Source organism: Dermacentor albipictus, unplaced genomic scaffold (assembly GCF_038994185.2).
Source record: "Dermacentor albipictus isolate Rhodes 1998 colony unplaced genomic scaffold, USDA_Dalb.pri_finalv2 scaffold_15, whole genome shotgun sequence".
Classification (NCBI taxonomy): domain Eukaryota; kingdom Metazoa; phylum Arthropoda; class Arachnida; order Ixodida; family Ixodidae; genus Dermacentor; species Dermacentor albipictus.
This window is the reverse complement of record NW_027225569.1, coordinates 2,639,815-2,649,229: the sequence shown is the minus strand read 5'-3', so window position 1 is coordinate 2,649,229 and position 9,415 is coordinate 2,639,815. Positions and strand designations below refer to the sequence as shown.

The 9,415-nt window shown below is 43.5% G+C and overlaps 1 pseudogene; it reads left to right on the top strand.

Annotated features, from left to right (window-relative positions):
• Nucleotides 1–4,135: 4,135 nt before the first annotated feature.
• Nucleotides 4,136–4,304, top strand: LOC135913441 (U2 spliceosomal RNA; annotated as a pseudogene).
• The last annotated feature ends 5,111 nt before the right edge of the window (nucleotides 4,305–9,415 follow it).

Genomic DNA, 9,415 nt, shown 5'->3' with positions numbered 1-9,415 from the left:
CAAATTCATCACGCCGCTCGAGATAGAATAGAAGAGGGAAAACACGGCTTGGACAAAGAGAAAGCAAGCGAATTGGATTCTCATCATCCAAATACATCGCGTCGCATCAAAGCTGACACGAGTACTGATAGCGATGCAATTCGTAGATTACAATAAAAAAAAAAAAACCTCGGACGCTTTCCCCAAACAGGCTGAAGGGTCATCCTCAAGCGACGACGACATGAAAGAATAATCGCACGGTTGACTATAGCACAAGTTGGTGCTACAGCAACCTACGTTCTCTCTCCATATTAGTAAATTGGCTTGTTTATAAATTTACAAAAAATAGAACGCGTACCACGAAACTCTGGAGAGTGAATGTAAAAGCAAATGGCCAATCTCCACTGCATGTCATTTTAACGTTAGAGGCATCGGCAATATAGATGAGCTAAAACAATTACTGCGATTCGCTCAAGCAAAGCAAATTGATATCATTTTCCTTCAAGAAACCAACTTGCGAACACCACAGGATATGAGTGCATTTAAAGAATCAGATGGCATAGACGGTTCTTTTTTTTCACTAACGAATAGCAGAGCGTGTGGTAAGGGTATTATTTTCAGTTAGAATAGATATGGTAATCGTGCGTTTTGCACATGCGACACAAAAGGGCGAATTGTATACGTCGACCCTTTTCTAGGAGCTAGGAAGACCCGCATAATCAATGTATATGCCCCGGTAACAAGAAGCTTAACAAATGAATTCTTCCACTTCTTATGGGATTACATGCCCAGAAGTTCTCAATGTATATTAGTCCGTGATTTTAATTGTGTCCTCGACAGCGATAGAGACATACGAGGCCCAGGACGTCGTCGATCAAACTATCATGCAAGAGAACTTCAAAATTTGCTAAAGCACCATAATATGTCAGACGCATGGGTTTGGTCCTACGGAGACAGGTTTGAAAGCACAAGAACTTGTGGTCACACTGAAAGCCGATTGGACAGAGTATATATATCACCTTGTTTATTAAAGAACCTAATAGATATTAAAACAATAAAAGGACGAGATGGATGTAGACCTTTTAGTGACCACAAACCGGTCACATTCAAACTCAGAGGAATAGAAGGGCAAACACATAACACAGGATTGTGGCGCATGGACCCGATATTAGTTACTACACGATGAAGAAGAGATCAAATGGATACGACTGAGACTGAAAACAAGCTTAGAAAAGAACAAGAACGGAAATTGGGATGATTTAAAAGAAGACTGAAAAAAAATACTTATTGAGGCTAGACAAAATAGGAAAAAAGACAATAGAGATCTCAACGAAATCCTAAGAACAATAAGAATCATAGAAAGAGGAGGCAAAATGACATACTGCATGCAAGAATATGTGGACTGCCTGCGCTACAGATACAAAGAATGTCTGAACTAAAGAAATCGAGAGAACGCAATTCGGCAATCACAGCGTTGAACCAACAGATTTGGGATATATAGCACGAGATCCAAACCGTGACAGGAACCAAACAAGACTAGAGAAAATAAGATTGAACAGCGGCGAAATCACAACAGACGAAGAAACAATTATTGAGGAATTTTTGGAGCACTTTATAAAATATTACAGGAAGACCATCCAACCCAGGAATACAACACCATCGGCCTATTAGAAAACCTTCCCCAAATCAGTGCAGACAACAAGGAACAACTATGTGCTCCAACCACAACACAGGAAGTACTAAATATAATCAAGAAAATGACGCATGAATCGGCACCTGGACCAGTTGGAATTTTAACCGGATTCTACTTAACTTATTTTGATGTGATCGGATTAAAACTAGTGAAAACCCTAAACAACCTTATTCAAAAGAAGGAAAAACGACCATCGTTCGCTAAGGGACGAATTATTCTGTTAACCAAACCTAACAGTGATCCATTAGATGCCAACGGATGAAGACCCATAACATTATTCATTACTGATTATAAAGTGGCGAAAACTTTACTACCACACAGGCTTAGTATTATACTTCCCGAGATTATATCTCAATTTCAAGCAGCAGCGGCTTCTGGAATATCGATTTACGCCTCATTAGTAACTACCAGGGACACCTTTGCATATGCAAAACAAAAAGAAAGTAAAGGCATCTTCATCTCATCAAATCAGGAAGAAGCATACAACCGAGTTAAACATAACTACATATACAGTACTCTGGAAAAATTTGGTTTTCCAGCAGCATTCGTTCAAATCATTAAAACATTATACCATGGTATGACGAATGAAATACAAAACAATAACTTTGTTACAGAGAGGTGTGCAGTCACTAGATGGGTACGACAAGGGTGCAGTCTGTCACCAGGAGTCTTTGTTGTGTCCCTAGATCCCTTGCTAAGACCTGTCGGGCAGAATAACATACTTAGGGTTTTCCCCTACCAGGAAAACAGGAAATTAAAATCGCGGCCTTTGCAGACGACATTTTATTATTTATGAAAAACGAATATAGCTATCAAGCCTTCCTACGGATTTTCGAAGATTATGCAACAGCATCTGGTGCCAAAATAAATCATCAAAAAAGCAAAGCACTTTGTTTTGGCCCACCGGGAAGTAATGCATTACGCGATGTACACATTGTGTAAGTTGTTAAAGTTCTAGGAATTTGGTTTGAGGCAGGCGATATCGCAACAAAAGCTGGGAAGAACCACTAAGGAAAGCAGCCCACTTCGTGGAACAAACAATGAGACGGCCGGCGAGTCTGCTTGAGAGAGCAGAAGCAATCAAATCTAAATTGTGTGCCCCAGCATAATATGTGGCGAGAGTTACGACCATGCCTAGCTTTGTCACCACTTAATTAACGACCCTGATAGGAGCCTGATAGCCTGACCCTGATAGGTTATCTCTGGAGCGACAAACCAGCGCGAGTAAAACAGAATGTCATCAGATTGCTACCATCCAGAGGTGGCTGGGGAATACCCAACGTAGCTCTCATAGGATGAACTCTAGCTGCCAGAACGGTTGTTGCATTGGCGAACGCACCACAATACAGGGGTATTTCGGTACTTCGGTATTGGCTAAGCACGCTTGATCAACACATTCCAGACAAGAAATGACACGGCCCAAGATCGGAAATACCATCAAAGTTCTACAAAACGGCGATTAGCACAAAAAAGCAATAGAAGAAATCTGTCCGGAAACTACCATCGCAGAAATCAAGCCCATAGACGCGAGCATGGCAATGGCCGTCAGAGAACTGAAAACCCAAGATATCAACAAGACCAATACGCAAAAATGGAGGTTCTGGAAAGGAACCAATCTCCCATACAAAATACAAGACTTCGAGTGGAAGAGAAAGTAGGGTGCCCTACCAACAAAAGTACGTCCAGCTAAATTTGGAATCACGCAAACGGACCGATGCCCCAACTGCACTGCATCAGAAACTCAAGGACATGTATTCAAAGGTGGCCCCCCTGCCAAAGTAATTTGGAGATTTGCCTCTCACGATTCCAAAACAAAATTAGGTAAGCCATTAGGAAACAAAAACAACTTCGAAAAATTGATAATTATAATGTTTTGCTTACGGAAAGAAAGAGGAAAAGCAGAATACGAAAAACCCAGAAAGCCGCATATCCTGTTTTAAAGAAAATAAGGACTGTTATGTGCAATTTATTAAACAAGGACCTCGAAAGGAACGGCATGCAGGAATTCCTAAAAAAATGGCACACACGATTTTGGCTGATAAGGAAAGACAAAGTGACTATTCCTTTCATCGGATACTAACTTTCGAACCCTTCCTGCTGGTTCAATTCGTAAAACGCCAAAGCATGCAAAATGGAAAGGAATACAAAAATAGACATAAAAAAACAAGACAAATCTAGCATTTCTATAAGTCTGTTGAATCAGCTTATATGAGTTCGTTTGCATATGAATGTTTAGATCATGATGATGTTGTATTGATTGTATTAATTGCATTGCATGTATTTATTGAAGTATCCTTCTATGCATGTATTTTTTGAATTATCCTTGTATTGTAAGAACAAACAGGAAACTGGATCATGCTACAGACCTTAATATGTACTTGATTGTATAGGAAAATTTCGTCTGTACTGAAGCATACTTGTATAGCGACATCACAATGGAAAATGTACAGAAGCCAATGAAACTTCTCTTTATGTAGTATCTGTTCTTATCAGTTTAATATCTGATACGGATTGTATACGGACCCACGATATTAAACCTATCTTTGGAAGTTGGCGGAGTGCTTGAAGCCTGCTTCACCTACGCCGCAGGTCGGCCCGGTATTTCACTACATCTGGGATCGGCCCCCGCTCACTTAGGCGAGGCTTCATTCAATCAAAATGAAGAACACAAGCTCGAAGTTAGCACTCACGTGACATGCACCATTCCTATAATATACGCAACGATGCCGGTTCGCGGACCACGATAGTAATTGAACTGCCACTCCATCTGTGTGTAGCGTCGCACTTGTTGCGTCGCAAATTTGTCAGCCGCACCAGCAAATGTTTCATTACGGCCTTCGAGAAAAATATATGAAAGCAAAAGAAAGAACCAGGAGGGTGATTCGGGAAATTATATGTCTAAGAAATGGCATTCTTATTTATCCGATGTTTTTGAACGATTGTCTGCTGTAATGAGCCACTGGGTGGGGGGGGGGGTGATTAGCCGTGGGATTTGTAATCAATGTGAATCCCACTCACAGCCAACACTGGATTTTGGAGTTCACCATCGCTTGGGTCCGTAAACCACAGCGCCGACGCAAGCTCGCCCTGCCAAAATCCACTGCCCTAGTGGCCCTGCTCCTGCGTAATACATTGGAATAAATGACAGCGTCATTGAGATTTTTCACTGGCCGTTGCATATGTACAAGAATCTAAACAAGGTTCTTGAATGACAAAGTTTCATTACAATATTTGTCCTCAGCTTGTTAATTTCATGGCCTTTACATTTTTCGTATCAGCGGCATGCACTGTCTTGCTGGTTTGGAGCTGATATAGTTCTAAAGTTGGTGTGATATTTTATTTACTTATTAAATAGAGAAAAAAAACATGGAAGCATTGATATCGGTTATTTTGGGCACAATTTTTGGCCCATACAAGTATATTCTTTTATGAAAAAAAAAACATATTTTAATTGTTTTGACAGTGCGTAGCGTTCAAGAACTGCTTTGCAGCATCTTTAGCAATTACAATGGAGTTATTATTCATGTATTTGATCCCCAGACAAATTTTTTGAGAGGAAGCTTTAGCTCGCGCCAAACTCCGACGCGGCCTATTCAAATACATGTAAAACGCAGAAACGCTTTTCTGTGATAACCCCCGGATCGCTTTTAATGAAATTCGTTGCATTTGATAGAGAAAGTTAAATGCTAGTGTCTGTTGGAAGCGGAATTCCGATTTAGAACCTGAACATTGTTTCAATATGTTGAGAAACTCGAAAGCTAAAAAAAAAGAATAGAAGCACGACGATTACAAACTAATAGCTCTGAATAAAGCACACATGTCGCTGTTCAGTAAACGGCATCTATTATAACAGTCAAAGCGGACAAATTTGGTTTGTCAATCCGTATCTTAGGTGAATTGGTTACGTAGTGTACACGGATTCAGCGAAAGCCGTATTTCCATATAGCTATTTTTCTGGACATTCACGTGTAACATAGAAATTTTGTTTGCTGAAGATGTACTATTAGGTGCAATTCGCAGAACTGTGATATCATTTTTCATTGCTGAGTTACATAGTTTTAAACTTGATAGTTTAGATTTCTGAAAATTTACGGTTTTGGTGAATTTGTAATAAAAAATTGACAACCTAAATGAAAAATTACAAACCAACAGTCACTAGAATGTAAGTTGTTCTTTTAAATGCAACAAACCTTGTCAAATTTGGTGCATTGGTCGCCGAGAAAAACGAATTCTCCTTATACATGTATTTAGATACGAGCACCCGAACTTCCTCTTAAGTTGAGACCGAGCTGCAATGTGAGCCCCCCCCCGAAAGAAATTTCGGGCTACGCCACTGCTAGTGGAAGAAAGGTTCCCTGTGAAAAAAAAATAGAGTGCCCAATTTCTGGCAACTACTGTGCAGCCTTTGTGTGCACATTTTCGCTGCAGTAGGACCGAGCGCCTCGAAAACAAACTTGTCGTAAGGCCAAGTGTGGCGAATATATTCAAGGGTTCAAAGGTGCCTCAGCTTTCAAACCTGTATGTTATGAAGAACTGTTGCTACCTTTCCATCATCATCATCCTCCTGGCCGCGCCCACTGCAGGGCAAAGGCCTCTCCCATAATTATCCAAGTACCCCGGTCACGTGTACCCAGGTCACGGTCGCCATGTAGTCCCTGCACACTTCCTAATCTAATCTGCCCTCCTAATTTTCTGCCACTCCCTGGTATGCTTCCCTTCTCCTGCAATTTAGTCATGTAAACCTTTATGATCTTCTCCCCACATTGCATGCCCTGCGCATGCCCATTTCTTTTTCTTCATTTAAACTAAGGTGTCATTAACTCGAGTTTGTTCGCTTACCCTCCTGCCCCCCCCCCACCCTATCTGCTCGATTCTTATCCCCCGTAACGCTACACCCGTCATTCTTATTTCCAAAGCTCGTTACGTCGCCCTTAATTACCCTTCGGTAATCCTTAAAGCTCTTCGTTTGGGCACTCGTGGCTCTTTCTGATTTAAATAAGGCAATTTTTTTTCAGTTTTGGGGGAAAACTAAATGAGCTAGGCGCGATTGTGTCCCCGGCGCCGCTCTCAACTAGATGGCGGCGCTCAGGCTTTTTACCTGTTGGTTCGGCTTATCGCAGAACGCTCCTGAGGAGCAGTGAAGCCGCATTGAAGGGCAAAGAGTAGCGCAGTGAAGCGCATGCTCGGACGAAACACGCAAATATTAGCCAAAAATACAACCAAATCGCCAAATACGAATTTCCATTATGGGAAATTGGAGTTCAGTTGGCGCGTTGCGCTCGCCTAAGGTAAAGAACATAAATGCGAGTGCCACATCAGCCAAGTGAAAGCTTAGGATCGCGTATCATTTTTTTATTTTTTCCCCTTGCCTCCTGGCCTGCGTGGCACTAGCGCGCATGCACACGAAAGTAATGGAATAATGAAAACACGAAATAATGCGGTGACGGCTGTATCATATCTATTGTGCGTGCTTTGTTCTTTTTGGACTACAGTGGTGTGCGTTATGAGAAAGTTTCAGTGACCTGCGAACCTATATTTAGAACCACATTTACGGTTATTGCTACAAACTGCGGGTACGTGTTTTTTTTTCTTTTTTTGCGCTACCAATGATGGGTTATCGCAACCGCGATCGGTTGTGCTAGACGCGTTTTTGCCAAAGGTTGGCTCTATACGCTACCCGTGACGCGTGGTCGGCACATTCAAGCAGTCCATTGCAAACCGTTCCAAGAAGAAGGATGCTAGCTCCACGTTCCGCCGGGAGCGCTAGTTCGAAGATTGTACTTTTTGACCCTCGAGCAAGCACCGCCATCCCACGTTTTCTATAATACGCTAAGATTCAGAGCGACCGCGACCACTTGTCTTTGTCAATATCTCGGACACACTTTTTTTTGTTTCTTTAATCCAGATCGTCAGACGAGCCCGCGTTCACGCGCACTTGCTCTCTCCGATAAGCAGGGAAGCTCGGTTGGGGTGTTGTAGGGCCTTGCGCATGCGCTGCTGAGCTCGTCGCTTCGCCGGCCAGTCGACGCTGGCGCGGTACTGGTAATCATCTTCGACGTGCATAGTGAAACGTCACTGTGAAACGTCACGACTAGCAATGCAATGTGTTTGCGAGCAATCGGAGAAATGAGAGAGCCCCTCTAGATTAGTGGAAACGTTCCTCCAAGTATTACGTTTGCAATTTGCGCCTACAAACATGCACTAGACAAAGAAAATGGTCTGTAACCGCCTTCGATTCATAAAAATCCCGTACTAAGAAATTTGCGTGCGCTAACAACAGCGCAAAAGAGAGAAACCATGTAAAGAAGAATGGCTGTCTTTTACGTGGTGTCCCGCATGAAACCAGACGATAGATTAATTTTAGAAGTGCTGACAAACGACCAACCAGGACACAATTTAATTCGTATTATGCAGGTTGATTTCGCAGCCGCAGTAACAAAAGGGTAACAAACAGACGTTCATTTCATGGTGTGTATTTCACGTCTCACAAAAAAAAACCTACTGCATCAATTAGGTTTTCCCAAACTGGATGGTTTCGATCAGCTTTTGAACAGCTCTTCCTTAAATTGAGTTGGCGTTGATTGAGTAGGTGCGGGCCTCTGGTGTTTAGGATTTTTGTAAATGGCATCATTACTGGATAGATGCAGACGTCTACGTGATGTATGAAACAGTCTGTTCAATTGAGGATCAAGGGAGAACCCCCAAAAATTCATATCGCGGTGAGACAAGTGGCAGATGAGTAATATTATCAAGAGCAAAAAAAAAGGAAAACCGCGTCGTAGTAAGGAGCCACTCCACAGAACGCCCGCGCTTAAGCCTGAAAATGCGCGGCGCTTAAGCCACGCGGTCTAAAACTTAAGCCATGGGATTGTTGCTGAAATTGTGCGTAGTCCGGTAGGAGTCTGTCGGCGCCTGCGCGCGGCAGTCCGCAACCACGTCAGCCGGGGCGGCGAAAAAAAAAAAAACCAAGCAGCCCCTTTGTTTGAGTGTGCGCGAGGCGGCAGTCAATTCCGGCCTCGCTGTTATAGCCCCAGGAGGAACACAAGCTCCTCTCTGGAGTCTGTCTGTCTCTGTGTCGATCAGATGCCACACGACTAGAACAGGAAATGGCGTGCATTTGCCACTCGGGTTGCGAAGTCCTCGTGTATAGCGAGCGCGTCGCGCCAACACACATCGCCCCGAAAATCGGCCGGTTCGAGACGCCAACGCCACTCATGTTTCGGGAGCGCAGCTTTCGGCGATGCCGAAAGCCGCTTTTTATGCGCGCCACTAACAGGATGACGAGGCACTTTGTTGACCACAAGAAACGCGCGCGACACAGCGCACGCAGCGCAGCTCCCCGTGGCTGCTTCACGACAATCAACATGGGCAACACCCTCTCGTCGCAGGTGCTAGCAGCAGTGGTCGTCTGCTGCTAGCAGACGACCACTGGCTGCGCCAGCAAGACTAGCCGTTCGAAGCGGCGCCATACTGCGACAACGGTCCCCTTCCGTTTCGCCTTTTTCTGCAAGGAGTTTCGACGCAGCGAAAAAAGAAAAAAAAAGTCTACGCTTAACGGCAACCGTTTCGTGCGAGTCTTGCGCCGGCAAAGAGCTCGCTCCTCCTCTGTTGTTCGTCTCACGAGAGCACCCAACACTCTTCGGACCTGTCGGTACTGCGATCGCTTTTGCTCGGGAAGGATGTACGTTTCAGTTGGGTAAGGAATAAGAGGAATGGATTGGAAGATTGTAAGATTGTTGGGAT